Raw genomic sequence first — 27,000 nt, 5'->3', positions numbered from 1 at the left:
TGCACACACACACACACACACACACACACACACAGAAGATTTGGGTTATCTGCTCTTCTACAAAAGCAGAATTAACAAATTGGTATTTCCTATGAAGGCTATAGCATCTAACTCTCTCAGCGTTTGCTATGTTATGTACAAGAAGGTAATGAAAATCATGCATCGTGTGACGGGATTTTAACAAGCATCTGATCATTTTCAAAAGGACAGAGGGTCAAGGTATTCTTTTATAGTTCTTTGAGTATATTTTGCCTAATGTGATCATTAAAAACCAGAAACAGGAGAGGGTTTGGGGGGGTTGTTTTTCTGTGCTTTGCTTTAAGTTTAAAAATATAGTCATTGGCCCTGATCATATATAGGTTATTTTATTGTATTTTATGTTGAAATATGCCTTCTCTTAATGGGAAAGAAAGATATTTAATCCAAAAAAAGAGGCGGGGATTTTTGAAGCATGTAAATTTTATATTGTAGTTAATAGATGACTATGCTATTAAAAGTTTACCAGGTCATGATCACGAGCTATGGATGTTGTAAACGGAATATAAGCAAATTTAAAAAGTCTATCAAATTACCTAAAGTATGTCTCCTTAAGACCTAGATAGCTATTCTTTGAAAAAGGTATTTCAGTACTAATAAACTGCAGAGGAAAGAAAAACGATCCAATACAGCTCTTACTTGATTGGGTTGGTGCTGTTTACTTACCTAAGTAATGGGATCTGTAGAACTGTAACTTCCCACTGCTTATATTTCCATAGGGGGGCATTTTTACAGAGTTTGTGCATGTGTTGTGTGTTGAAGATATTTACTCTGTATTGTAAAACTTAAACCACAGAATGGCTGCAATTAATTTTTAGTTTATCTTCCCGCATTCCTATAACAAGATTATTAAGAAGTGTGTTCTAAGTAGATCTGAGTAGCGAGTGGCTCAGAACATGAACTTGCCAAGTTTTCTGCACAGTACAACATTTGCACTTTAAAACACAGGACTAAGGAAGTCAAACGTTGCATCAGAATTTAGCTTTGCTGCCAGACTTTAACATTCTTTGAATTTATATGGAAAAATAAAGCCAGCTTCAATAAGATTTTTTAGAAACAAATACTGTCAAGCTATGACCGACCTTAAAAAGCTGTTCAGCATTGTTGTTTTCAAGAAAAAACACAACCAACTAATCCCCCTTAAAGATCTGCATAAGATATTGTTGTGTGTATATCAGAGGCCACTATATAGCCTTGTATATATTCAACTGTCTAGATGTCAGTTGCTATATTTTTATTGTTACAGGAAACCATCCAACATCACAAACAGGAAAGTTTTCAGCTTTTTCTTCGCTCTTGGCTTCGTCTCTTTTAAGGCTAAAGGCATGACCTTAAACTAGATCATATTTTAACTCTATTTGGTAAACACTTTGGCACCTTGTATGTGTTTTTTAAACACTCAGCCTTGTTTGGGTCTATAAAACTGTTGACCGGACCCCAGCCATTGTGAGTTATGGCATTCGAGGGCTTCCATGCGGGTACAAGTACTGGCATTAAGTTCTCAAAGCCATTTTAGGTCCCAGCAGTTTTAGTCTGTCCCAAAGAACTCTTGGTCACCTCCCAAGGGACAAATTGATGTCAAATTCTGCTGTCTGTCAGGATTAAGTGCCTGTTTGCTTTTTCACTAACATGTGGTTTCAGAACAAAGCAGTTCAAATCTCCTCTATTCTTAACAAAGCATCTCAAATTGCTGAGTAAAATTCCTTAATCCCCCATCTTAATCTGAAAACACCAGCAGCACATGGTAACAGGTTTTCTTCTTTCTCTTTTTTGCCACCATAAACTATCATTAGCAAGGGTCTTTTTTCTTTCTTTCTTTCTTTCTTTCTTTCTTTCTTTCTTTCTTTCTTTCCTTGGCTAACTCATTATTCAGCAGCTTATTATCTGCAAGGGCACGCTGAGCCACTTCAGTCTTAAGACTAGATTTGGCTGGTCATTTTTCTTCCTTGTCTCTTCCATTCTAGGGAAAACGCAAAACTTAAAGCATGAAGCTCAGTAGTTCTGTTGCTCATTTCTCTTTATCAGCAACTAAGCCATCTACTTCTCTCTCAGTTTCTTCAAGGGACTGTTAGCATGCAAAACTGCCTTAGCTGTCCATTGAAAAACTGATGCACTTCAGAAAAGAACCTGCAGACTCAAAATTCCGTCGGACCTCAATGAACTCCTTCCACGTTTCCTCTTCTTTTCATTCATTGATAATTAAGATCAGCTTGAGTTATAGGTCCACAAATGTACAAAACTAGAAAATTATGCATTGGAATATTATATCTATATACTAATAGCAGATTCAAGAGACGGTGTGTAGATATGAGATCAAGAAGTTTACTAGCGTTGCAAAGATATGGTTCAGGGCTTAAACAGAATTATGTACTTGGCAGGTGTGCAATTCCTCCCCCACAAAAGCATAGGCTCCGCAACCTGCACCGCAGTCCACAAATGTTCAAGAATTACCCTTGAAAGGGAAATGAGAAGTGGTTTACTACTGTGGTGTAGGGGTAAATGTTGATGTATGGAAACTCATAATGATAGGCTCCATAGCCATGTCTCTTAGGAGAAGGATAGAATCAAAGGAAAGTAAGAGCATATTGAACTGACAATGGGTGACTTAGTTGTTGCCCTGATGGAACTGGGCTGAACAGTCCTCGGTTCACATCCCTCATTACTAGTGTGGCATAACTGTCCAGTCATGACCGACTCTGGGGTTGCGGCGCTCATCTCGCTTTACTGGCTGAGGGAGCCAGCGTACAGCTTCCGGGTCATGTGGCCAGCATGACTAAGCCGCTTCTGGCGAAACAGAGCAGCGCACGGAAACAATGTTTACCTTCCCGCCGGAGCACTTCCTATTTATCTACTTGCACTTTGATGTGCTTTCGAACTGCTAGGTTGGCAGGAGCTGGGACCGAGCAACGGGAGCTCACCCCGTCGCGGGGATTTGAACCGCCGACCTTCTGATCGGCAAGCCCTAGGCTCTGTGGTTTAGACCACAGAGCTACAGTTACCTGGGAATAAATTCCATTGAATTCAGTGGTGTTTACTCCTGACTGCATAAGTTCAGTTGAGTTTGAACAAATGATCTTTAGCCAGCTAAAATGCTGCCTTTCACTTTTAATTAGAAATGCGAAAAGTCTTGCTAAGAAGCGGGGGGGGGCTATTTCTAGCATGTAGCTGGAACTCCTATTAAGAAGAGTTTCATGCTTTAAGGTCTGCTTGGTTATCTTCCACAATGTCTGATCCTGGCTAATCTCTCACCAAAAGGGAAATTTAAAACCTTATTATCACCTCATTGACTTGAAGGGAGATGATGTCATCATCCTTGCTAGAAGATTGTATCATCTCTTGGGGAAAGTTCCCAAGTTGTGCTCACACTCTGGCTCCATTGGCTTAGTGCAGTATCTAAGCATGGGAGCCAGGAAGCTTTCAGTTGAAATTTCCCAACAGTGCTCCTTGTTTCCCATCACCCCTGGAAAAGCCAGGGCAGCGAAGGGAGGTCAGGTAATCACGGCTGACAACTACTGGTTTTTACCATCATCATTATTCCATTTCTCAGCTTCTTAACTTGCCCAAACACACCTCTTGAAATAGCTAAAAAGATACACTGCAATAGAAAAGAGTAAAATTTAGGTGTGCCACTATTTCTCAACCATCTCCATCCCCATTTGCAAAATATGGATAGTAATACTGACTCCTATCTTAAACTGGGATAATGTTTATCAAACACTTTGGACGTTCGAAAGCACAATGATTGCCCATGTATTTCCCCCTTGGCCTTAAATAATTTCCACAATTCTGGTTTCATTCTATTCAACGTGATGGGCTGGATACACTCACCTGTTGCCGCTGCTTCGTAGGAGGCAGAGGCGATGGCCATTATCATTACCAACAGTGCAAATGCACTGGCAGGAATGCTGGACTGGATTGGCCAGTGCATATACAGCACACCAACCTCACCGCCATCTTCCCCTCCCAGTAAGCAGCAGCAACTCACATGCCAGGAAGTCAGTTAAGTGCCTCTGCCCCCACCACAACCACACCATCTGATTTATTTGAATAAACACACCTGAATCAAAACCAGAGAGTTTCACGGGGAAGAACAGGCTCTATAACATATGTATGCATCAGTTAGGATTGTCAGTTTGAAACTCTTACCCAAGATCTAATGAAAAAATGTGGCAGTGGGGGCTCAAAATCCCTTTGTAGCTCACAATAAGGATGGACCAAAATTTCACAGCAAATACTTACAGTGGTACCTCGGTTTACAGACGCTTCAGGTTACAGACACTTCAGCTTACAGACTTTGCTAACCCAGAAATAGTACCTCAGTTTAAGAACTGTGCTTCAGGATGAGAACAGAAATCACGCTGCCGTGGCACAGTGGCAGCAGGAGGCCCCATTAGCTAAAGTGGTGCTTCAGGTTAACAACAGTTTCAGGTTAAGAATGGAACTCCAGAACAAATTAAGTTCTTAACCCGAGGTACCACTGTATTTGAAAATCTCCTTTTTGAAGCTCCTCCTGAACCACTGAAGAATTTCATTCCTCCCCTGAAGGTTATTTGGCAAAATGGCCTCCTCGATTTTGCCTTTCGTGAATTTTGGGCAAAAATTAAAATAATCTTAAACATGGCTCCTGTTTTAATATTCTTCTAATATTGTTGAAGAAAGTTGTGGCTGTGGCCCCTGCTTGTTTCAATCGTCTTTTTTTTTTTAGCTCATTGCTTCCTTCAAACTGTAGCCAACATCTGTCCTGTAGCATCACAAGGTCATCAAATGATTCATGAATGACTGGAGGTGTTCTTCTGAGGGTGAAGACACAGTGGGTTTTGCTAGTTGGTTTTAATGGAGTCCATGGATTGGAAGCCTACAGGCAGCAAACATGGCAACTAGTGGAAGATACTAGGTGAATTGTGGGAGCTCCAGAACAAATCTTTCACTCCAGACCATGAAAGGGATGCAGTAACCATTTGGCAAAAACTGAGTTGATCTAGAATCAGGCATGGTCCTCATTATTTTCATTCTTTGCTAAAAAGTAGCATGCACATTCCTTGCTGCTAATGATGACACGATTCATTATAGGTCCTTTTTGATAACAGGAAGGAGGAGGCTTCCTTATAAAAGTGGGGAGGAGGTTATTCTAAAATTGTTCCCGCTGCCTTGGCATAGGAGCCCAGTAGACTGGTCAGTCTCTTCCTCACCAGCAGAGTGAGAGAATGTGAAATTCCCGGTGACAGACAAAACCTTTAGAAAAATAAGGACCAAGAGGCCCGATGACCTTTCTAAAGAAAGGGGGTGCACGTGTGTGATATATTGGCAAGAAACTTAGCACCTTGCCTTGAAAAGAAAACAAAGTGACCACCAGAATCCAAATTTACTGAGTGGGAATCGAGAAACTTTGTTTATTTGTGGGGAGGACAACCAGGGGGAAGGATAATGTTTATTCTTTCAGCTTTATCTGGTTACTGTCACCTTTCAAGCAAAGTCTAAATGTGAAAATGTAGCCTGCTAATATTTTTGTTAGCCAATAGCGTTACATCAGTCACAAGTAAATAACAGAATGGTTCCTGGTATCTGATGGCTCAAAATGTAAGATCACTTTCTACTTTCAGTAATTCTGATTAAATTATAATTCTAATTAAATTAATATGGCATATAATAAAGATCAGCCTCCACAAAAGGCACTGAGCTTACCTACCTGCCTGCCAGGCCCAGAATGCCTTTATAATGGTCTTGACTTCACCTGACTCTATAAATGCATATGGAACTAATAATCCTTTCACAGCAAGAAAATATTAGACATTTGCTCCAAAGCTGAACATAGCAAAGGTTTATTAGAGCACTGCATTCAATAATGTCCTGGGATCACAGAGCATTATGCAATTGTTATGCCTTATCTTTTCTTCTCCTCCCTCTCCCTCTCTTTTCTGAAGTGTGTTTTCTCTTGATGCTTTCTTTTCTGCGTGATTAGTCATCCAGGAAATGTTTAAATTACCAAATATATGGTTTAAAAGATTGATAGACCAAATTATATTAGTTTAATACAATATGCTGGGCATACGGAAATTAGAAGCCTTTATGGTATATTTTGATTCATAAATTGTTCCTTCGTCCTATTTCGTTTGTCTGCAACAATGGGGCTCCTTTTCCCTGCCTGATGTCAGACTCTCAGATTGAGTAACCAAGCAAAAATAAATGACTTAGTCCTTGGTTCAAAGAAATAATGGGTTACCAGCATAATTAATTTTATGTTTAATTACTGTAGAATGAAACAATTCAACAATATCCAATCAATCCTTAGAATGACAGAACAGAAGGTCAGCAGTTGCTAAGTCAATTGTTTTGAAAGAGAAATTTATGTCTGGTTTTCTTTTATGTGCTGGTGAAAGAAATTGGATAAAAGTGGTCAAGCAAACATTAATTAATTTATATAAATGGTATGCTGATGCCGTGGCTAAATCACAGCCTCCCGGTATGCAAACCACAAGATGACAAGCAGGCATTGTTGGAGAATTCCTGGGATAGCTGGCCCTAAAAGGTTCTGCTGTTCAGGTGATTTTTTTTCATCCAGACCAGATTTTTCCATTCTGACTGGTTCATGCCAGAACTATGTTCCATCTAAATGCACCCTCCCCCAGTCACCGGCAACTGTTGATAACGATTGATAAAGTCATTTTCATGGATAGGTTTACTCAGAAGCAAGCCTTATTTATTCCCATATAAAGACATAATGGACAGCAGCATCCAGTGGTTTTATCTTCACAACAACCTCGCAAGGCAGAGCAAATCTGTATGCCACCTTGCAAATGAGGAAATAAAACTGAAATATAATGAGATTTTGAAGATTTTCAGGGAACGTGTGACATTTTCACCCTGGGGTGGACTGTATGGAGGAGCTTTCTATCCTGTGTACAAAAAACTTAAAACATTTATATTATCAAGACATTGCCTACTCTAAACAGAGCTAGAAAAGTACCTTAATATACAAATTAAGACATTAAACAATAAAATTTATAAGCTAAAATTATCACACGGCCACTAATATATTAAAAAATAATGTTAATTAATACAATGTGCAATTATATTCAGAGTTTGGTGATAAAGATAGAATATAGCTTGATATAGGATGTAGATAGGGTCAAATAAATTCATCTCCTTTACAGTTGGTGGCTACCTTGGCTATATAATTTGCTCCAATTTTCCTAGCAGCAGCAGTTGCAAAGAGTGCTACACGCCAGGTCACATACTTATCTGTGTCAGTGAGGAAATATAAAATCATGTCAGAGGGGTTCTGGACAGGGGACCTTGTCATTATATGTGCTAAAAATCATTCTCTTGCTTCATTATATAAGGGGCAGCACAAGATATAATGCATAAGGTCCTCTATTTCAGGACATCCCCTAATGCAAACATGTTCGTTTGTTGGTATGATTCTGTGTACATTGTGGCAGCCTTTGGCTATGTGCAATAAAACTGACTGACTATCCTGTGTACTACAGCCTTGGCAAGTTGCTTCAGGAAAGTTGATGAAATCCCAGTCCCAATAAAGCCATAGGAGTTTTGCCATAGTTTTCTGTTTTCCAAAACACATTTGCTTGGAATTTACTGTATTTTTTGCTCTATAAGATGCACCAGACCACAAGACGCACCTAGTTTTTGGAGGAGGAAAACAAGAAAAAAAATATTCTGAATCTCAGAAGCCAGAACAGCAAGAGGGATCACTGTGCAGTGAAAGCAGCAATCCCTCTTGCTATTCTGGCTTCAGCGAAAGCTGCGCAGCCTACATTCGCTCCATAAGACGCACACACATTTCCCCTTACTTTTTAGGAGGGAAAAAGTGAGTCTTATAGAGCAAAAAATACGGTAACTCCAAATTCATGATGTGGGTCAAGTCTTGCATAAAGGAGTTGGAAAAAGTTGCACCTGTTGAAATTCCCTTTACTAACACAACTATTACAGGTACAGCTTCCCTCTGTTGCATCCCAGTCGCTTTCATCGTCCATTCTCCTTTCATCCTGTTCCCAGGGCTACTACCTGAAACCTCTTAGACGCAAGTACACTTAAACATGAGCTACAATTTGATCTGACTTTCAATCTGTGTTAAAGGCATCTCCACGATTCATGGGGAGAATAGTTATCATATTCTGGGTCTACGAGGATTTTCAGCCAGGTAAACAGAACACATATTTCCTGGTGCTCAGTCTTATCGCTTTAACTGATTTCCCATTGGAAGATGTAGCACACAAAATTCCAGAAATTACGCAACATTGGAGGGGAAGAAACACGCTGTTGTACATAACATCTTAAAGCAGGATTACAGCATAATCTAATATTTTCTCAGGGCTGTATAACATATATCAAGTATCACAGGAAATTGTGTGGTTACAATGGATGTTTCATCAAAGGAGTGTGGAATCTTGGCACTTTTAAGTCCCATTGATTTCAGTGGATATGCAGATGAAATCAATGAGACTCAGCTTCACTTGGCTTTTGCCCACAAAAACCCTACTTGATTTCAAATATTAATAAAGCAACCAGATTGAAGTGTTCCTGGCACAGAAGAGCTGTGATATGCAGATGGTCCTTTAAACTTCATTTTGAATTTGGTAAGTGCTAAAATGCCCTATTGGGTAAGCAAAGCCCCATTTCTTTATTTTTTGTTCAGCACTTTCCATACAATATTAATAAAGCAAAACACACTGAAAACAACTGTTTAAACAAACATATTCCAAGGAGGATTTTCCCTTCTACTTTAATGGTTTGCCCTATACCAACAGGAGGAGACGTTTGTTGGCAAAATGATTAATTTTTACAAGCAGGGGTTTATATTAGAAACATTGGCATTAGCTTTGCTGCAATAAAAAGCGAAATTGATATTTTGGGGCACCGGCTTCCTTCTGATCGCTTTAAAACACGAGCGCAAAGTGTTACTTAGTCGGCTTTGGTGAAAAATGAGACATCTGGTCAGATCACGTTAACTCACAAGAGGAAGCCCTCTTAACAACACAATCCTGTGAATGTCTACTCAGAGGAAATCTCTACTGAGTTCAGCTGAACTTTTTCTCTGGTCGCGTGTATTAGATTGCAGCCTCAGCCGGCACAACTGGGGATCAAAACACGAGAATACAAAATAAAGACCAAATGCCTTTTTAAAAAAATCAGCTCTCCAGAAGGGCTACAGGCAGACTTCCTTCTCGTGAGAAATGGCACATTATAGTGGGTGCATATCTGCTCTTTACGTACCCTGAATAATGAGGCCAATTGGGATAACTCGCATATTCAGGCTTGAACTTGCATCTGAATAAATATGCATCGGGATGGAAGGGATTTGGCCTGGCTAGGATGGCCAGCTGCAGAAGAGGGTATAATTAATATGATTTAATTTCTATACTGTCCTAGTCTGAGGATCACAGGGCACTTTACAATATAAAAGCACAAAAGTACATAACATAGTAACAAACAAACAAAAATACCACATAGAGAGTTTGTAAGGCCACAGATTGTTGAATTAGCCAAAGGCCAAGGAGAAAAGAAAAATGTTTTCACCTGGCACCTAAAGATATATAATGATGGTGTCAGGTGAGCCTCACTGGGGAGAACATTCAACAAATAGGGAGCCACTGCAGAAAAGGCCCTGTTCTTATGTTGCCACCATCCAGACCTCTCACAGAAGGCACATGAAGAAGGGCCTCAGATGATGATCACAGGGTCTGGGTAGGTTTAAGGCATTATGTAGGGTTGCCGTATTTCAAACAGTGAAAATCCAGGCTGTTTTTTTACTTTTGCCCAAATTTCTTGAGCTTTTTGGGCAAAATCCCCCCCCCAAATGGAAAAACAGCACTTCTGACATGGGCTGCCATATGTCCAGATTTTCCCAGACATTTTTTACCAATTTCTGCCTGGACACTGCTGCCGACTGCAGTATTCTGGATATGTCCAGATGTATGGTAACTCTAGCTTTATGGGTCAAAACCAGCACTTTGAATTGGGCCCAGAAGCTACATGGCAGCCTGTGCAGTTGGGCCAGGATTGGGGTTATATGCTCAAACTGTCTTGCCCTGTTGACAGCCTGACTGCTGAAGTTCCCAAAGGATTGGGCTCCTTCCCACGCCTTCAAGGTTATGTAGAATAAAAAAAATCAGTGTATGTTTCGTACTCCCCTCCTCCCTTCCCTCCATTGCCAGCTAGACTGGTCAGATGCTCATACTTGTCCTGCAAGCTACACCTGGTGAAACCCAATCTTCTGCACAACTATTAAAGGTGCAGGACCCCTCTTTTCCTTTGCCCCTGGCCTCCTGTTGGCTGGCCCAGCACATGATGTAGAGATACTGAATAAATAGCTATTGTAACCTTGTTGTTGTTGTTTGGTTGTTTATTCGTGTCTGACTCTTCGTGACCCCATGGACCAGAGCACGCCAGGCACTCCTGTCTTCCACTGCCTCCCGCAGTTTGGTCAAACTCATGCTGGTAGCTTCAAGAACACTGTCCCACCATCTCGTCCTCTGTTGTCCCCTTCTCCTTGTGCCCTCCATCTTTCCCAGCATCAGGGTCTTTTCCAGGGAGTCTTCTCTTCTCATGAGGTGGCCAAAGTACTAGAGCCTCAGCTTCAGGATCTGTCCTTCCAGTGAGCACTCAGGGCTGATTTCCTTCAGAATGGATAGGTTTGATCTTCTTGCAGCCCATGGGACTCTCAAGAGTCTCCTCCAGCACCAGAATTCAAAAGCATCAATTCATCTGCGATCAGCCTTCTTTGTGGTCCAGCTCTCACTTCCGTACATCACGACTGGGAAAACCATAGCTTTTACTATACGGACCTTTGTTGGCAAGGTGATGTCTGCTTTTTAAGATGCTGTCTATGTTTGTCATTGCTTTTCTCCCAAGAAAGCTCTTGTCTTAGGTGTGTCTCAATTGCTGAGTACTTTCCTTCTGTTTGGGGGGTGTTTCGGGGTTTGTTTGTTTTAAGAAATCTCTTTTGTCCCGTCCCCCCACTAACTTGCTTTCAAAAATGGGGGGGGTAGGACTTGCCTACACAATTCTGAAGTGTTCTGTATAACAGTGCAACCAGTGTGCACTTTTTCCTTGTCTCTCATCCGATTACAACAAGAGCGTATTGTAATATATGCCTTCCATAGACTTCAATAACACAGTTCAGGGAAAATGACAGGTCAGCAGGCCTTGTTTCAAGTTTATGAACTGACAGGCCACTTTCAATGACAAAAAGAAAATGTAACTTAGGCCTGTTTAAAAGCAGCGATTGTCAGATCACATGTTCAGTATGTCATGCGAAACACACTTCATTAAGGACCGAATTACTTGACTTGTAACATGAGCTAAATTAAAGTCAATGTCAGACTGCATAAATCACACATTTAAATGTATTGCTTAAGTGCACTGAAACAGTCATCGTCGCCCTTCACCCCACAAGTAACCCAAAAATCTGGGCTTCATTTTTTCTTAGTTGCAAAGATGACAGATATAGAGGCTATTCCCCACTACACCCCTTTGTTAGGACGCATAATCTTGCTGTCAAAAACTATTGAAATTTGAACAGCAACAGTCCACTGCCACCAACAATAAAGCAAACGTACCCCATAGTAGGCTGACAATTTACAGAGGGACTTATATAGGGAACATAAAGAATAGCCATCATGTGACAGGGCAACCAAACCCAAATTTGCTTTTATAGCAGCTTAAGTTCAAATAAGATCCCAATTTCTTATAATAAAAATTGATCCTGTTGATTAATATTGTAGTAAAATGCACTCTAGATATCTCAGCTCAAGTGTGGTGAGTCCTTGAGAAGGAGTCAGAAGCTTCAGCTGGAAGGGTTTGTTGCTGATGCATGTTGGAAGCTGAGAACATATTCCTCCACTTTTGTGGCAACCTGTGATTCTCCTCTGGCCCTAATTCAGGGTGCTGATAACCTTTCAACTCTCCATCTGCTTAAAGTGTTATTAGGCCTAGGTAAAGGTAAAGGGACCCCTGACCGTTAGGTCCAGTCACAGACGACTCTGGGGTTGCAGCGCTCATCTTGCTTTACTGGCCAAGGAAGCTGGCGTTTGTCTGCAGACAGCTTCCGGGTCATGTGGCCAGCATGACTAAGCCGCTTCTGGCGAACCAGAGCAGCGCATGGAAACGCTGTTTACCTTCCCGCCGGAGCGGTACCTATTTATCTACTTGCACTTTGACGTGCTTTCGAACTGCTAGGTTGGCAGGAGCTGGGACCGAGCAACGGGAGTTCACCCCGTCACGGGGATTCGAACCGCCAACCTTCTGGTCGGCAAGCCCTAGGCTCTGTGGTTTAGCCCTAGGACCATGCATTTGCAGAAACTGGTGTGGGCCCCAATCCAGAGTGGGAGCCTGCTCCAGAATGGAGCTCCTGCACTCCCCCCTTCCAAGAAATGAAAATGGACAGTATAGTCATGTCATTTTAACAGGCGAGTAATGTGGTGAGTGTAGCTGAGACCTTACGCCAGCCCATCATTCCTGGCAAGGGGGAGAACACAGCTTCTCCTGCTGCCACTCCCACCGTTCAGTGTCCCATTATCTCCGACCTTCTGCTTGTGTGTGTATCTTTTTTCCATATAGAAAATTACGTTTGTTACTTTTTTCTAATAATGGTTATCTCTGACTTTCTATGGACAGTGGTAACGGTGCCATTTTAAGAGTTTGGATTTTGATATCCCGCTTTATCACTCCCCGAAGGAGTCTCAAAGCGGCTAACATTCTCCTTTCCCTTCCTCCCCCACAACAAACACTCTGTGAGGTGAGTGGGGCTGAGAGACTTCAGAGAAGTGGGACTGGCCCAAGGTCACCCAGCAGCTGCAGGTGGAGGAGCGGGGAAGCGAACCCGGTTCCCCAGATTACGAGACTACCGCTCTTAACCACTACACCACACTGGATCTCATTTTATCTTCTCAACAGTCATCCAGAATGCAATGCCCAGGAAATATGTTTAGTTCTCCCTGGATTTCCCTCACCCCTTCCTTTCTTTTTTGGATGGGGGGTGGCTGACACTCGGGTGCCCGCATAGGGTTTGTTCTATTTCCTCCCCACACACACTTCTACAAATCTCCAATATCCCTGAGCCTATTGATGGCACCTCCTTATATGTGTGTGCTGTCATTTTGTCTTATTAAGCAATGGCACCCGTTGGAAAGAATGGAAACAAAAATAGATGATATTGTTAATAATTAGATAGGTATGCCTTTATAAAAGATTAATCAAGATGGATTTGGACTGTTTATCTATTGGATGCGTATATATTTAAATATCAGATTCCTTTGACTCATTTATACTTTTGTGAATCACAAGCAGCTTTGCTGTAATGAGAGAAATGGCCCTGATTTTTAAGAAGGCCTGAAGTTGCTTACAGGAGCATTGAAACTAGAAACTCTTCATTGATTTTATTTCTGCTGTTCATGAAATATATCAGCTGCAACTCTAAATTCTTTTACAGTCCGATTCTAAACTTATTAACTTGGAAATAAGTCCCATTGATTTAACTAGAATGTACCTCTGAGCAAGTCTGCGTAGAATGTCAGCCTTAATTGGGAGTTTCTCTTAACTAATGAGTAAGAGTGTTGAGGACTGCAGGCTTATCTTTTTTCTCTCCCCTGAAGAATGAAAAAAATAACAAGGAATGATTATTTTTAGCTGGATTGTTCCTGTGTTTTATCTTTAAATGGGTGCATGAAGTCAAGTGATGGAGAGGGTTTTTCCTCTGCTGTCTGCCATCTGGGTTATGTCTGGTCAACGTCGTCATGGAGGGGAGGAGGGTGATATGTGGGAAGAAATGGAATCTGGCAAGGGAAAGAAAGAGAAGCTCAAAAGTTAGGGTGAAAAAAGGCCAAAGTAACTTTGTTACTTAGACTGCAATCCGGTGGTCCCTGAGACGCCTTTCCAGGGACCGTCAGATTGCTGTCTAAGTAAGGAGGCTGGTCCATCACAGCAAATGGAGAGCTGTCCCACCAACCAAAGTCTTCCCTCAACCTTCACCAGATGAGGCTCCACCTGAGAACAGGGTTGTTGAATGGGCATTTATTGGGTAGTGCCTGGGATATCATCAGAGATTATGAGCATGAGTTATTTGGTGCAGAATCTCTGCCCATTGCAGATCTCTCTTGTTGTTGTTGTTTAGTCGTTTAGTTGTGTCCGACTCTTCGTGACCCCATGGACCAGAGCACGCCAGGCACTCCTGTCTTCCACTGCCTCCCGCAGTTTGGTCAAACTCATGCTGGTAGCTTCAAGAACACTATCCAACCATCTCGTCCTCTGTTGTCCCCTTCTCCTTGTGCCCTCCATCTTTCCCAACATCAGGGTCTTTTCCTTGGGAGTCTTCTCTTCTCATGAGGTAGCCAAAGTATTGGAGCCTCAGCTTCACGATCTGTCCTTCCAGTGAGCATTCAGGGCTGATTTCCTTCAGAATGGATAGGTTTGATCTTCTTGCAGTCCATGGGACTCTCAAGAGTCTCCTCCAGCGCCATAATTCAAAAGCATCAATTCTTCGGCCATCAGGCTTCTTTATGGTCCAGCTCTCACTTCCATATATCACTACTGGGGAAACCATTGCTTTAACTATACGGACCTTTGTTGGCAAGGTGATGTCTCTGCTTTTTAAGATGCTGTCTAGGTTTGTCATTGCTTTTCTCCCAAGAAGCAGGCGTCTTTTAATTTCGTGGCTGCTGTCACCATCTGCAGTGATCATGGAGCCCAAGAAAGTAAAATCTCTCACTGCCTCCATTTCTTCGCCTTCTATTTGCCAGGAGGTGATGGGACCAGTGGCCATGGAGAAATAATATCCAAAGCTGCAAGTTGTACTCTGAAGTCAGCCCCTCTCTGTTTTATGGGATCTCCTCTGTAGTAAGCAGGTTTAGGATTCCGGCTTTAGCATCACATTGAGACTGCACTCCTGTGCAGGCTTGCTTGGGAGTAAGCCTCCATTCTACTTAAACCTGCAAAGGATCAGGCTGCATGCCTAAAATGTAGCAGGGACTTGATTGGTTTGGTTTGCGGGATTCCCCCACAATAGACCATTCCTAACAATATTCAATAGTCAGGGGATACAGAGTGTGTTTAATAGGAGAATGTTCATAGCACTTGAAGGGTTTGAATGTTTTATTCGCCGTGTAGAAAAATTCCCTTTGAATAGTTTTACAGGGATTTTTATGGAGCAATTACAAAGCAAGATTCTTGATTAAATATACAAATTCATGTAAAGATTCAGAATGAAACAGTTAATGAGAGCCAGGATTATAGTTCTGCCTCTTAACACCTTTGAGGCTGGTATCACTAATTAACACAACATCACTTCTCTGCTACTGAAATACAACCATTCCCCACCCCCACACCTCTCTCTCTACACCAGAGAAGTCGAAGAGGCAGTTGTACAGATGACTGGCAAAAACCATCAGCGCATAATGTGAATAACACACAAGTTTATTGAGCTATGGCGCCCAAATTAAAACCTACACTCTCCAGAAAGGCCTTCTTAATATCAGTCAGAGAGATTTACAATTCTTGGTCATTAATGTATTTTCCAAAGGATCTTCTGATGCACTGAAAGATGATTGTATCAGGGTTAATCCAGCTGCCAGTAGAATTGCATGTATCTTCCAGTCATCTGTGGCTTAAATCAGCAGCATATGACATTTGTCATGTTCCCACATGCTGCGTGCATAACCTGGGTCCTTCTGTTGTAAAAGAAAATTCACACCAATGGTATGGAGAAAGGAACTTTACTGTTGGAAACAAGAGCTGATTCCATGACAGCATGCGAGAAGAAAGAAAAGTTTGTTATAGTATCACATTGGTGGCTAAGATGACATTTCCTAACTCAACATTTTCCCTACAGAAAACATATTGCAACCAAGAGTGGTCAAGAAATCCTCTAGAACGACTTCTCTTTGCCTTATTTTTTTACTACAGAAAGCTGAAGAGAAATACATTCCAGCTTAATATTTCCTGTCATATTTTCAATCTCGCTCTCATAGAACAGAGCTCTCTTTTACTTATATTCTTGTTGCTCATTTAAGACTTTTTGCATTTTTTTATTTTTTATTTGCCTATTCAATGAATAGAAGCTCTACTGCATAACAATTGAAGGGTTCATCTTTGTAGAGTATGTCATGCTTGTGTTTTCCATACTTCACCAAAGTGTATTTCTTGCTTTATCCATTTTAGTGCAATCTTTAACAGGTACACACTTTATGAGAGGAAGAAGGAAGGAAAGAAAGAAGGAAAGGAGAAGCATCAGCTCAGGGTAGTTGCGCAAAGTCTTTTAGTGTTCATGCTTTAATATCATTTTAACCAGTTGTGAATGTTAACAAACATCTTAATTAATAAACAAACAAACAGTTGTTATGGAAATATGTCTTCACATTTGGTTCAGAACCAAAGAGGACATCATTCTGTGGCTTCCGGCATGACTTTCTTTTCTTTTCTTTTATCAATAACTAGTCTGGACAGCTCTTCAATTTTTGAAACTTTTTGGAGCAGTTGTGTTTTTGGGATTATGGCCTTTTCGTAGCCAGTGAAATACACCTGTAAAAGGAACCATTGTAAACCTAGGGCTGCCATCCGTCCAGGAAGTATGTCTTTGTCCTGGATCTTAGGCGAGTCATTTGAAAAATCACGTTCTTTTGGCGTTCGTGTTTTAAGTAGCTCAACAACTTTTGGGGCAACCTTAGTCAACCACCAGTATAAAGTTTGCAGGACAAGTGAGCAAATGACGTTCAAACAGCAAAAACTTTGAAGCATTTTATGTTTGCCTATATCAAATTTAACCCGTCACATTATTTCCTTTTATATCTGTATTGCAGGTTTGGGAAGGACATCAATGCATGTTTTCTTCTCTTCCAGCTGCTAAGAAAGGAAGAAGATGCAACATGACTGGGCACCTGGCAACTGTGTTCAGTCCAGAATCTGTTGCTTTTCCAGATTTGGTAAAGAGGCCTGCCTTTTCTTCAGCTGAGCAAGGACACCAAACCAAAAGCAATAGTAAAGCACTAGGATTACGTATTGCTGGAAATTTTGCTATCCCATAGCAGATGCCATATACATCAAAACCCTTAAGATGAGCTAAGACAGACTTTGTTTGTATTATTTAAAGCATTTATAGCTTGCCAAGGTAGCTAATAGGCTAAAAACAGTAGGTGTTAAATACTTTTTAAAAACGAAAATAAAGTAAATTATTGAAGGCAGAGTTAAATGCCCAGAAGCAGCAGAACGAAACATACATTTCACAGCAATAAAGAAAAAGAAAACCCACGTTAAATTCTATGATTCTATGACAATAGGGGTAGACTATAGTTCCCATCAGCCTCAGCCAGCTGCAGGGAATTGTGGTCCAAAAATTCCGGAGGGCATCCTGTTGGCTACCCCGACTTAAAATAGTGGTAATATAGAAACACCAACCGATCAAACTTCACTGTTAAAATGTCCCTAACAGACAAGGAGGAAGGTTGGCAATGAAATCCCTTGGCCACATGGCACAAAACCATGAAAGAGATGGCAAGTTCCCTGAGGATGGAGTTCCAGAACCTTGGCATCGCTCCCAGCTTCATTTCAACACTGCCTCTAGCTTTCTCAATTCATGTCCAACAGCCGAATATAATAGGAGTGGCCAAAGAGAGGCAGGTCAATGTGAGGCAATGTGAAGAGCATAGAGAAGGTGTTTGGGGCACTAGTGAAGAGATGGTGCAATGAGGGGCACAACAGTAGGCTCAGCTAGGTCAGGCCCAGGATCCATTTAACAATCCTAAAACATTTCAGGAATTGGTTTGGAGTGCAGGCAGTGGGTTGTGAAGATTTCACACACAGCTCATAGATGCAAAGCCTTAAGTCTTCCCTGTCCTAGCTTGCTCTGTAAGTCCATAGATGTGTCTTTGAAAAATGATTATCCTCATCACTATTACCAGCACAGTTTCTTCTCTAAACTGCCAGTCGCATATTATAAGTTGCCCACTGAGGAAACCAAAGTCCCAGAATTTGGGGTGCCCGGGCGGCTGGACCTGCATGCCCACTTCTCAGAGGCATCAACACCATCCTCTCTGCATGATGAAGAAGCACCCAGCTCTACTCTTGAGTGGGTGGCGTTATTTTTGGCCGTATGAAGATTACCAAAGTGGAACCAAAGAAAGTGACAGTTACATTTTCACATCCTGCGCACTTTCTGCCTGAGAATCTGATTTTTGGAGGGAACCTCATGAACCTCATGTGCGCACAGTCCCGTCTGAGCATTTCTCTGGACAAGGTCAAGTGATCTGTGGTCAAATTAACATAGCTTGCACTCAACTGATTTTCTTCCCTTTCATTTCAACCTCCGCATTCATGTGCCTTTTCCAAGCCAGCATCCTTCGAAGAAGCTCAAAGGAACTTGAATAAAGAAGTGCCTGTCTCCACATGGTTTGCCTTCCCTACCACATTAAAAATAAAACACCCTTTATGCATAACTTTCAAGTGAACCACAATTCATGACAATGTTTTTCCAAGTGTTTTACTTGGTTTGGATGAGTTTATTTTTCCTGCAGTGCTAGGAGTGTGGTGCTGACTGTCTCACAGTGAGAGACAAACTGGAGTGGCTGCCAGGATGTCATAAAGAAATCAGGTAGCCTAGGGAATGGCCTCCTGAAGGAAGGGAACTCATTTATCTTGAACAGAAAACCTCCCTTCATGGCTGGCTCCTTGTCCAACTCTAAGATACACTTAACCTATCAGCAATGGGAGATTAAATACCCCCTTCTTCCCATGGGTCAATTTCATCACCTCCATGGGTGACCTCCCCGTGCCCCTCTCATTTTTTTGTTTTGTTTTGTGCAAAAAAACATACTTATCCCACTTCTGTTGCAATTATAATGAATGGCCACATGGAACATATCACAATGTAAAAGGAGCAGATTTACAAAAGAGAAAACTGGCATTTGTGTTCTGAACTCTCATTGATATATTTTGGAATGTAGCCATGCATGTGTAAAATTTCAGGAGGAAAAACACACACATTAACTGGATATAACTTAATCGGGAATAGTAAAAGCACTAAGCTATTTCACATTCTAGCTTTTACTTCATCCTGTACTGCGTTATCTTGGGTTTTCCTTGGGTTTCAGTGTAGGAAGCTAAAAAATAATACTAACCCACCCCCAAAACATATGGGTTAGGAAACCAAATGTTCATTTTTCCTAGAGGAAACAACTAGTGCAGTCAGTCCACAAACCTCTTGCCAAGGTATGCATGGATGGCTGACATTAAGGGATGTGAAGCAGCCTTTTCAGGAGGTACATGCCTAATGTTGCCCTTGATGGCAGAGTCCCAACACAGGCACTGTGGCATCTTCGGAAGGCTATTTGAAGGTTGTTACCAAAAATTATAATCTTTACATTAGTCTTCTGGTTCATGTCCACGTACTCCAGTAGGCCTATCTCATTCTTCAATACCTGAGAAACACATTCTAAACAAGCCATCCCTAACCTGGTGCCCTCCAGATGTTTTGCACTGCAACGCCCATCATCCCTATGGCAACTTTAGCTAATGGGAGTTGGACGTCTTCAGGGCATCACGTTCAGGAGGCTGTTCTAAGCAAACTGACCATGTTCTGGAGAGGGGAAACGCTTTAAATACATTGGGTGGTACTCAACTAACTTTTCTCAGAGTAGACCTATTAAAATTAATTAGCATGATTAAGTTGGGCCCATTAATTTCAACAGGTCTACTCTGCGTAAAACTCAGTTGAAGATAGCCACCCATTATCTTAGTACCCATAGACCCAGGAGTCAAATAAATATGGTACAAGATGTGTGAACCTTTGGGTATGTTCTGGGAGCGATATCTGAATCTTGTCCTATTAAAAAAATGCACCCATGGGCTTTTTCTTTCTGCCTCCCTGCAAACATTTTAAAAATTAGAATAAAGAAATGTAATGACAGCATGGCCTTTAAAATAATTTGTTTATAGCTGACAAACTTGTTGTCAATATGCTTTTGCCCAGTGAGCCTCATTTGGACTTATCTGACATGTTATTGGAAAGCATTAAAGTGGCTTATTGATTATTTTACAGTAGAACTAAATGGCAATTGTTTGGACTTGCCAGTGAATAAGCTACAAGCCCATAATATTATAATTTTTTAAAAAAAAATTGAATGTAATGAGTCACTTTCACATTCTCCTTGCCTACTCTTAGAAGTAGACACAGCATTGTTCATCATGATGGATTTTTGCAGTCTGATGGGCCTAGATGTAGACTTATGACAAACAACATTACCAGTAAGTAATTTTCTCTTTACTTCATATAAACAAATGTCTTTGATACACGACAATCTCAGGGGTATTCAGGTTTCATGCTTATTTTAAGAACTTTTGTTTACTTTGTGATCTTCGTCGACCATTGACATCCCATTTAATTTTGATGACCTTGTTTATTTTACAGCAACATACATTAAAAGTGTTCCTTTAGGTAACATTAACATTCTCAATTGTAATCCATCACCTAAGTTAACAATAGCTTTAGCTCTGTGGTGTACGTAATGGTTAAAAGCTTTAATGCAGATAGCAGTCTACATAATGAGTGGGAAAGGTCTGATCAAACAGATTTGCTTGGTTGCTTCTCTCCTAAGGGCCACTACAAATGTGACAAGTTATCTACATGAATATCACTCCTTGCTGGGGGCTGGGGTGGGCGGGGGAGAGTGGAAACAGAATAATCATGTGTGGCAATTGAAACATGCATATGCTTCACTGTGCTGGGAAACTGCAGTTGGCCGGGAGTTTCCTGGCACATGATCACAATGAAACAAAAATGCACAATGTCATATGAGACTAAGTACGTGCCATGCTCATACTTAGCGCTCCTCCTTTACGACACCAGAAGCAGCTCTAAGTGGTGCTTCATCTGGAAATCCCTCTTTCTGCTATTAGAGCATCAACTCATGACATATGCTGAAAGAGAGAGAGAGAGAGAGAGAGAGAGAGAGAGAGAGAGAGAGAGAACAACTTTAGGTGGACACTGTGGCGATCCCACAGGGCCCCCAGACGTTTCACCGTCTATTGATCTCTGTGCCACCACTTTATTTCTCGCTGCCACCACCCAGGCCCTACCTGGGACAATACTGAGTCCAGCCAGGGTTAAATAAACTTCTGTTTATTTATTGCAGTTTAACAAGCGTGTGGTTTCATAAACGGTCTCAGTCAATTACAATCATGGGGTGCCTATCCAGACCTATAACTTCCGCTACCTGCTCTCACTCACTAAACCACCTCTCAGATATTTACTTGTCTTCCTAGCCCCTAACTGTTCCTGACTCAGCTTATTTCGCTACACTAACCCACAGAGTCTATCCCAATTCACTCCCACTCCAACCAACCACCCAACTCCCAACGAACTCCCCCTTCCCCCCTCCCAGAGCTGGTTTTATAGTCCCTCTGACTCCACCCCCCTGGGTTCTGATTGGGTAACCTGTTTAACTATTTCACCTCCAGCACTCTCATATGTTAACGTCACAGACACAAGTATGCGGCAGGAGGAGGTGATATTCAGTACACCTCTCCCATGTGCTCCTTTGTCTTTCAGTTTTTGTTTCTTAATAGATTTCTCCTCCCATCCCTAAAAGGTCCTTAAAGATTTCCCAAAGTCCTTCCAGCAAAGATCCACAAGCAGAGCTGGCCCACCCATGATTGGGGGACAGTTGGGAGAACTGCCTGCTGCTTCACCACCTCTGCTGCCTGCTCCTCCCTAGCCTCCTTTTTTCTCCCCACGGGGCAGCTTCCATGGGTCCAGAAGGAGGCAGCTTCGGTGGGAGCAGCAGGGTTCTTCAGTGGATGGCAGATGAGGAGAAGGGGGGCACCATTTTCTGTTTAGGCTCAAGTGGCAAACAAAATGTCCCAAGCCAGTCCTGTGCACAGGCACATATTCAGACAGCGTGAAAGGACTATGCAGGGGATGGTTAGTGTCCTGGGCTGGTTGGATGCAGAGGAATAGTGGGAGGAACTAGCTGGGAAACCACCAAGGGAAGAAGGTTCAGAGCCTGGGGAGTGGCGGGAGAACAATGAGAAGCGGCCACAGGGAGAAGACTGGGAAGGGCAGGTGTTGAAAGCTGAAGACGTAACAAGGTTTAGTGAGCTGGGAGAGTCGGTGGCAGAGAGAAGTCCAGAATTAGAGGCAGAAATGGGAGAAGGGAAATAATAATAATAATAATAATAATAATAATAATAATAATAATAATAATTTATTTATTTATACCCCGCCCATCTGGCTGGGTTTCCCCAGCCACTCTGGGTGGCTTCCAACTGAGTGTTAAAAACAATACAGCATTAAATATTAAAAACTTCCCTAAACAGGGCTGCCTTCAGATGTCTTTTAAAGATAAGATAGCTGCTTATTTCCTTCACATCTGAAGGGAGGGCGTTCCACAGGGCAGGCGCCACTGCCGAGAAGGCCCTCTGCCTGGTTCCCTGTAACCTCACTTCTCGCAATGAGGGAACCGCCAGAAGGCCCTTGGCGCTGGATCTCAGTGTCTGGGCTGAATGATGGGGGTGGAGACGCTCCTTCAGGTATAAGGGCTGAGGCCATTTAGGGCTTTCAAGCTCAGCACCAACACTTTGAATTGTGCTTGGAAACGTATTGGGAGCCAATGCAGATCTCTCAGGACCGGTGTTATGTGGCCCCGGTGGCCACTCCCAGTCACCAGTCTAGCTGCCGCATTCTGGGTTAGTTGTAGTTTCCGGGTCACCTTCGAAACCAAGAAGCAGAGATAAGTCAGGCTGGTGAAGAGTCATGGTTACCTCCCCCTGCTGCTGCTACAATCCCCTCTCCTCCCCGGCCTCCCAGAACCAGAAGAGGGCTGAAACACAGAGAGCTGCAACAGGCTGCATGCAGGGTCAGTCTCTGATTGCTTGGGGAAAGCCCTGGAGAAGGGGGGGGGGAGCTGTGGGGCAGCAGAGACTTTCAGTCTCGGTAACTGATTCGTATTAGATGTGAGCTGCTGTACACATTGGACCTGACACTCAGCCAGATCTGTGAAAATTGTATTTCTGCTAAGAAAGAGCTAACTCCAACTTTTAAAGGTGTGATTTACTGCCAACTCGCTCTTTGACCTTTAGGCTGTGCATGCTCCCATTTCACCATTCATTCCCCCCTCTCTATGAACCATACGGTTTATTCATGCTCCAGAGCAAAAGCAACTTGCACGGCCCTCATTTCATACCATGCCTTTTCACATTATCCGTAGTAGCAGACATCGTGGTTGGGAGGATACACTTACTGGCCTACCACCAGCTGAGTTGCTGCTGTTTGGGTCTTTGGTCCTCAAAGTCCAAGCTGGTCTTCCTGCCACATCCCTGGCCCCCTTGCTGAATGGCCAGCTGGCCAGTGCTTGCTCACTCCTCACATTCCTGGGACGGTGAGCAGGCTCAGACAGAGGGAGGCAGGCAGAGCAGCACCGCCTGGTGCTCCTCTCTGCAGGCATCAGGGAGATTTGCCTGCCAAGGGGTGCTTCGGCCCCAGTGCGTGCGCATTCCCCCCAACCCTTGCCACTGGCAAACCACATTATGACACTGTGTTAAACATCCCCACCATGCCATCTGCTACTGATTAACTGTCAGATGACCATGCCTTCAAATAGGTAAGCAACAGGATTCCACTGGGCCTGTAGAAATCCACAGAAGTGTTGAGCTTAACCTTAACTTCTACATGTGCTGAGGAGCCAGTGTGGTGTAGTGGTTAAGAGCGGTAGATTCGTAATCTGGGGAACCGGGTTCACGTCTCCGCTCCTCCACATGCAGCTGCTGGGTGACCTTGGGTGACCAGTCACACTTCTCTGAAGTCTCTCAGCCCCACTCACCCCACAGAGTGTTTGTTGTGGGGGAGGAAGGGAAAGGAGAATGTTAGCCGCTTTGAGACTCCTTCGGGTAGTGATAAAGCGGGATATCAAATCCAAACTCTTCTTCTTCTTCTAGGCCTGGTCACTGATTATTCTGCTCCAGTTCATACTATGTAAAGGTAAAGAGACCCCTGACAGTTAAGACCAGTCGCGAACGACTCTGGGGTTGCGGCGCTCATCTCGCTTTACAGGCCGAGGGAGCCAGTGTTTGTCCACTTAAGCAGACGGTTTTTCCAGGTCATGTGGCCAGCATGACTAAGCCGCTTCTGGCGCAACAGAACACCGACACCAGAGCAGCGCATGGAAACACTGTTTACCTTCCCGCCGGAGCGGTACCTATTAATCTACTTGCACTTTTTTGGGTGCTTTCAAACTGCTAGGTTGGCAGGAGCTGGAACAGAGCAACGGGAGCTCACCCCGTCGCAGGGATTCGAACCGCCGACCTTTTGATCGGCAAGCCCTGGGCTCAGTGGTTTAGACCACAGTGCCACCCGCGTCCCATTCATTCTTTCATTCATACTTTGTAGAAGTTTCAAAAAACCTGTGTGAATTCAGTGGTGTGCTAAAATGGGCATGAACTTTTCTTAGCCGGTAGAGATTACAACCAAAATCCACAAAATCCATTATTTCCTATGTGAAAGAAAAAGCACATGTATGTAGGGGCATTCTTCTTCCTAATGAAAGAGGACAAGATAAGAGACAGGGTGGCCATACGTCTGGAATTTCTTGAACACATCCAGAATACTGCAGCCAGCGGCAGTGTCCACCCAAAAAAGCACAACAACTTTTCTGTTTGGATTTTCACTGTATGAAATATGGCAACCCTATAAGAGACATCAAGTTGAGCACATAGATATATGTTCCAGGCCATTTTCTGCAGGGTCAAGGCCACTGGGGAGATATTATGGGAGAAAATGGCCTGGCATCTGTATACAGCAGATATGTGACAAATGCAGGTTGTGAATTAACATTTAAAGCATATAGTGATCAGAGCTATTCAAGGTGTTGTAAATATCCTCACAGCAGGGCCCAATAATTCATCTATTAAATATTTACATTTGATTCACCATTTTAAAAGCTGCATATGTTACATTTCTGGTTTCAAACCCTCTTCTCCTGGAAAAGCAGGTTTTTTTGTTGTGTTTATTACAATTTCAGTTTGGTTCAAATGATTTTTCAGCCAGCGGCCATAGAAGATAATCAATCATTTATTTGTATGCCTCCTTTCCAGATGCAACATATAAAACAATGACATAACTACAAACATAACAAAACATCAAAAAGTACACAACCAAATTGAAAAATTTCCACATAAATCATAAGCCTCAAAATAATAATAATAGTAGTAGTAGTAGTAGTAGTAGTAGTAGTAATAATAATAATAATAATAATAATTAATACTCCACCCATCTGGCTGGGTTTCCCCAGCCACTCTGGGCGGCTTCCAACAGAACACTAAAATACAATAACCTATTAAACATTAAAAGCTTCCCTAAACAGGGCTGCCTTCAGATGTCTTCTAAAAGTCTGGTAGTTGTTCTTCTCTTTGACATCTGGTGGGAGGGCGTTCCACAGGGCAGGTGCCACTACCAAGAAGGCCCTCTGCCTGGTTCCCTGTAACTTGGCTTCTTGCAGTGAGGGAACCGCCAGAAGGTCCTCGGCGCTGGACCTCTGTGTCCGGGCAGAACGATGGGGGTGGAGACGCTCCTTCAAGTATACTGGACCGAGGCTGTTTAGGGCTTTAAAGGTCAGCACCAAGTAAGGGAAGTGGGTGCAATTGGCAGGCCTTTTCTCTCACCTCCATTACCTAGCTACCTGTGAGGAAGGTAACTACCAGTATTTCCCCCTGTTTTAAAGCAATTGCTGAGCACGTGCTAGTTCTATCATGGATCCTACTGACTTATGGTGTTTTTCTGTTCCTGTTCTCTAAACAGTGCATGGTTTGGCAGCAAATCTTTACTGATTAAGGGCCTATGCCTAATTGAAAACCTGTGAGCTTCCTATCAAGAAATCTACCCTTTGATTGAGTAGATAAACCCAATTAACTCCAGTTGGAGAGGACTTCCAATAATATTTTCACTTAAGCCCCACAATATTTCATGAACCATGCATGCAACTTGCCAAATATCTTTAAAAGATTTTGTGAAACCCCAAACATGCCAGCTCCCCCATCCCAGGAGTGTGAAATCTCATTTTCCAGTTCTCTGCTCAAATTTAATGAGCCGCCTCCTGTTTAACCTCCATGTGAGAAGGTTTGGAAGCACCCAGGGAAATTGTATTTTTCCCCCTTTGTAAACAAAGCGGAGATTTGGAAAAGTCCCCAAGATGTCTCTTTCCTACTTGTGAAGAGCAAATGGCTTTCATAATTTATTTTAAATGAAGAATTGAATTAAAGTTTATTTTATAGTGAAACAAGAAAAGTTCAGAATTCAAACGAAACAACAGGGATGAGACAAGTCTAACCATTCAACGTGAAAATGAGCTACTAAACGATGCTTCATAGGATTCCCTTTCCTGTCATTTTTTTTTTAAACAATCATTTCATTCATTACAAAATATACACTTATCCTGACACAAATATTATCTCCAAAATGTAAGCGTCCTCTCCTACTCATTGCAATTTGGAGTGGTACAAATAGCAGGCTTCACATTCATGAGTCGGGTTTGGGTATTTCCACATTAAATTGAAATTTAATTGAAATACCTGAATTTTACTTGTGATTTTTAGTCAGTTTCTGCACAATCCTTGTGACGTTTAGTCAGCTTTGCTTTCACTTTTCTCACATTTTGTTACTTTAGGTCTTATGTAATTCCCATTCACCCCTCAAAACATGAGCCAGACATTAGCTCCTTTCTGCTCTACAGGCCATTGCTAATATTCTGGCAACAAACCTTCTGTGTCCAGATCTACACTTTGAGGTCACTGCTACAAGTCATATGTACGCAAACATTTGACTTGGAACGGAGTCTGTTTCTTTTGTCAGAACTGAAAATGTATTTCTTTCAAAAATGGCAGACTTGGAAAATTAACCAGCCAAGCACAGCACACACACATCACAAATGAGGCTGAAAGCAACGGTACCCTCTGGGGCACCATACTTAGCTC

At 42.4% G+C, this 27,000-nt stretch overlaps 1 long non-coding RNA gene across 2 annotated transcripts; it reads left to right on the top strand.

The window, feature by feature from the left end:
* The first annotated feature begins 18 nt into the window (after positions 1–18).
* Positions 19–24,675, top strand: LOC128409927 (uncharacterized). 2 transcript variants are annotated; one of them, XR_008329344.1, is made up of 4 exons: positions 19–219; positions 16,885–16,967; positions 20,201–20,283; positions 23,971–24,675. It is a non-coding gene; the product is annotated as an uncharacterized LOC128409927 (long non-coding RNA). The 2 variants fall into 2 exon arrangements; XR_008329345.1 differs by having other exon boundaries at positions 16,845–16,967.
* Positions 24,676–27,000: the final 2,325 nt, after the last annotated feature.

The sequence above is a fragment of the Podarcis raffonei genome, chromosome 3, assembly GCF_027172205.1.
Source record: "Podarcis raffonei isolate rPodRaf1 chromosome 3, rPodRaf1.pri, whole genome shotgun sequence".
In the NCBI taxonomy this organism is placed as follows: Eukaryota; Metazoa; Chordata; class Lepidosauria; order Squamata; family Lacertidae; genus Podarcis; species Podarcis raffonei.
Note: the sequence above shows the minus strand (reverse complement) of the source record. Positions and strands in the feature narration are given on the sequence as shown.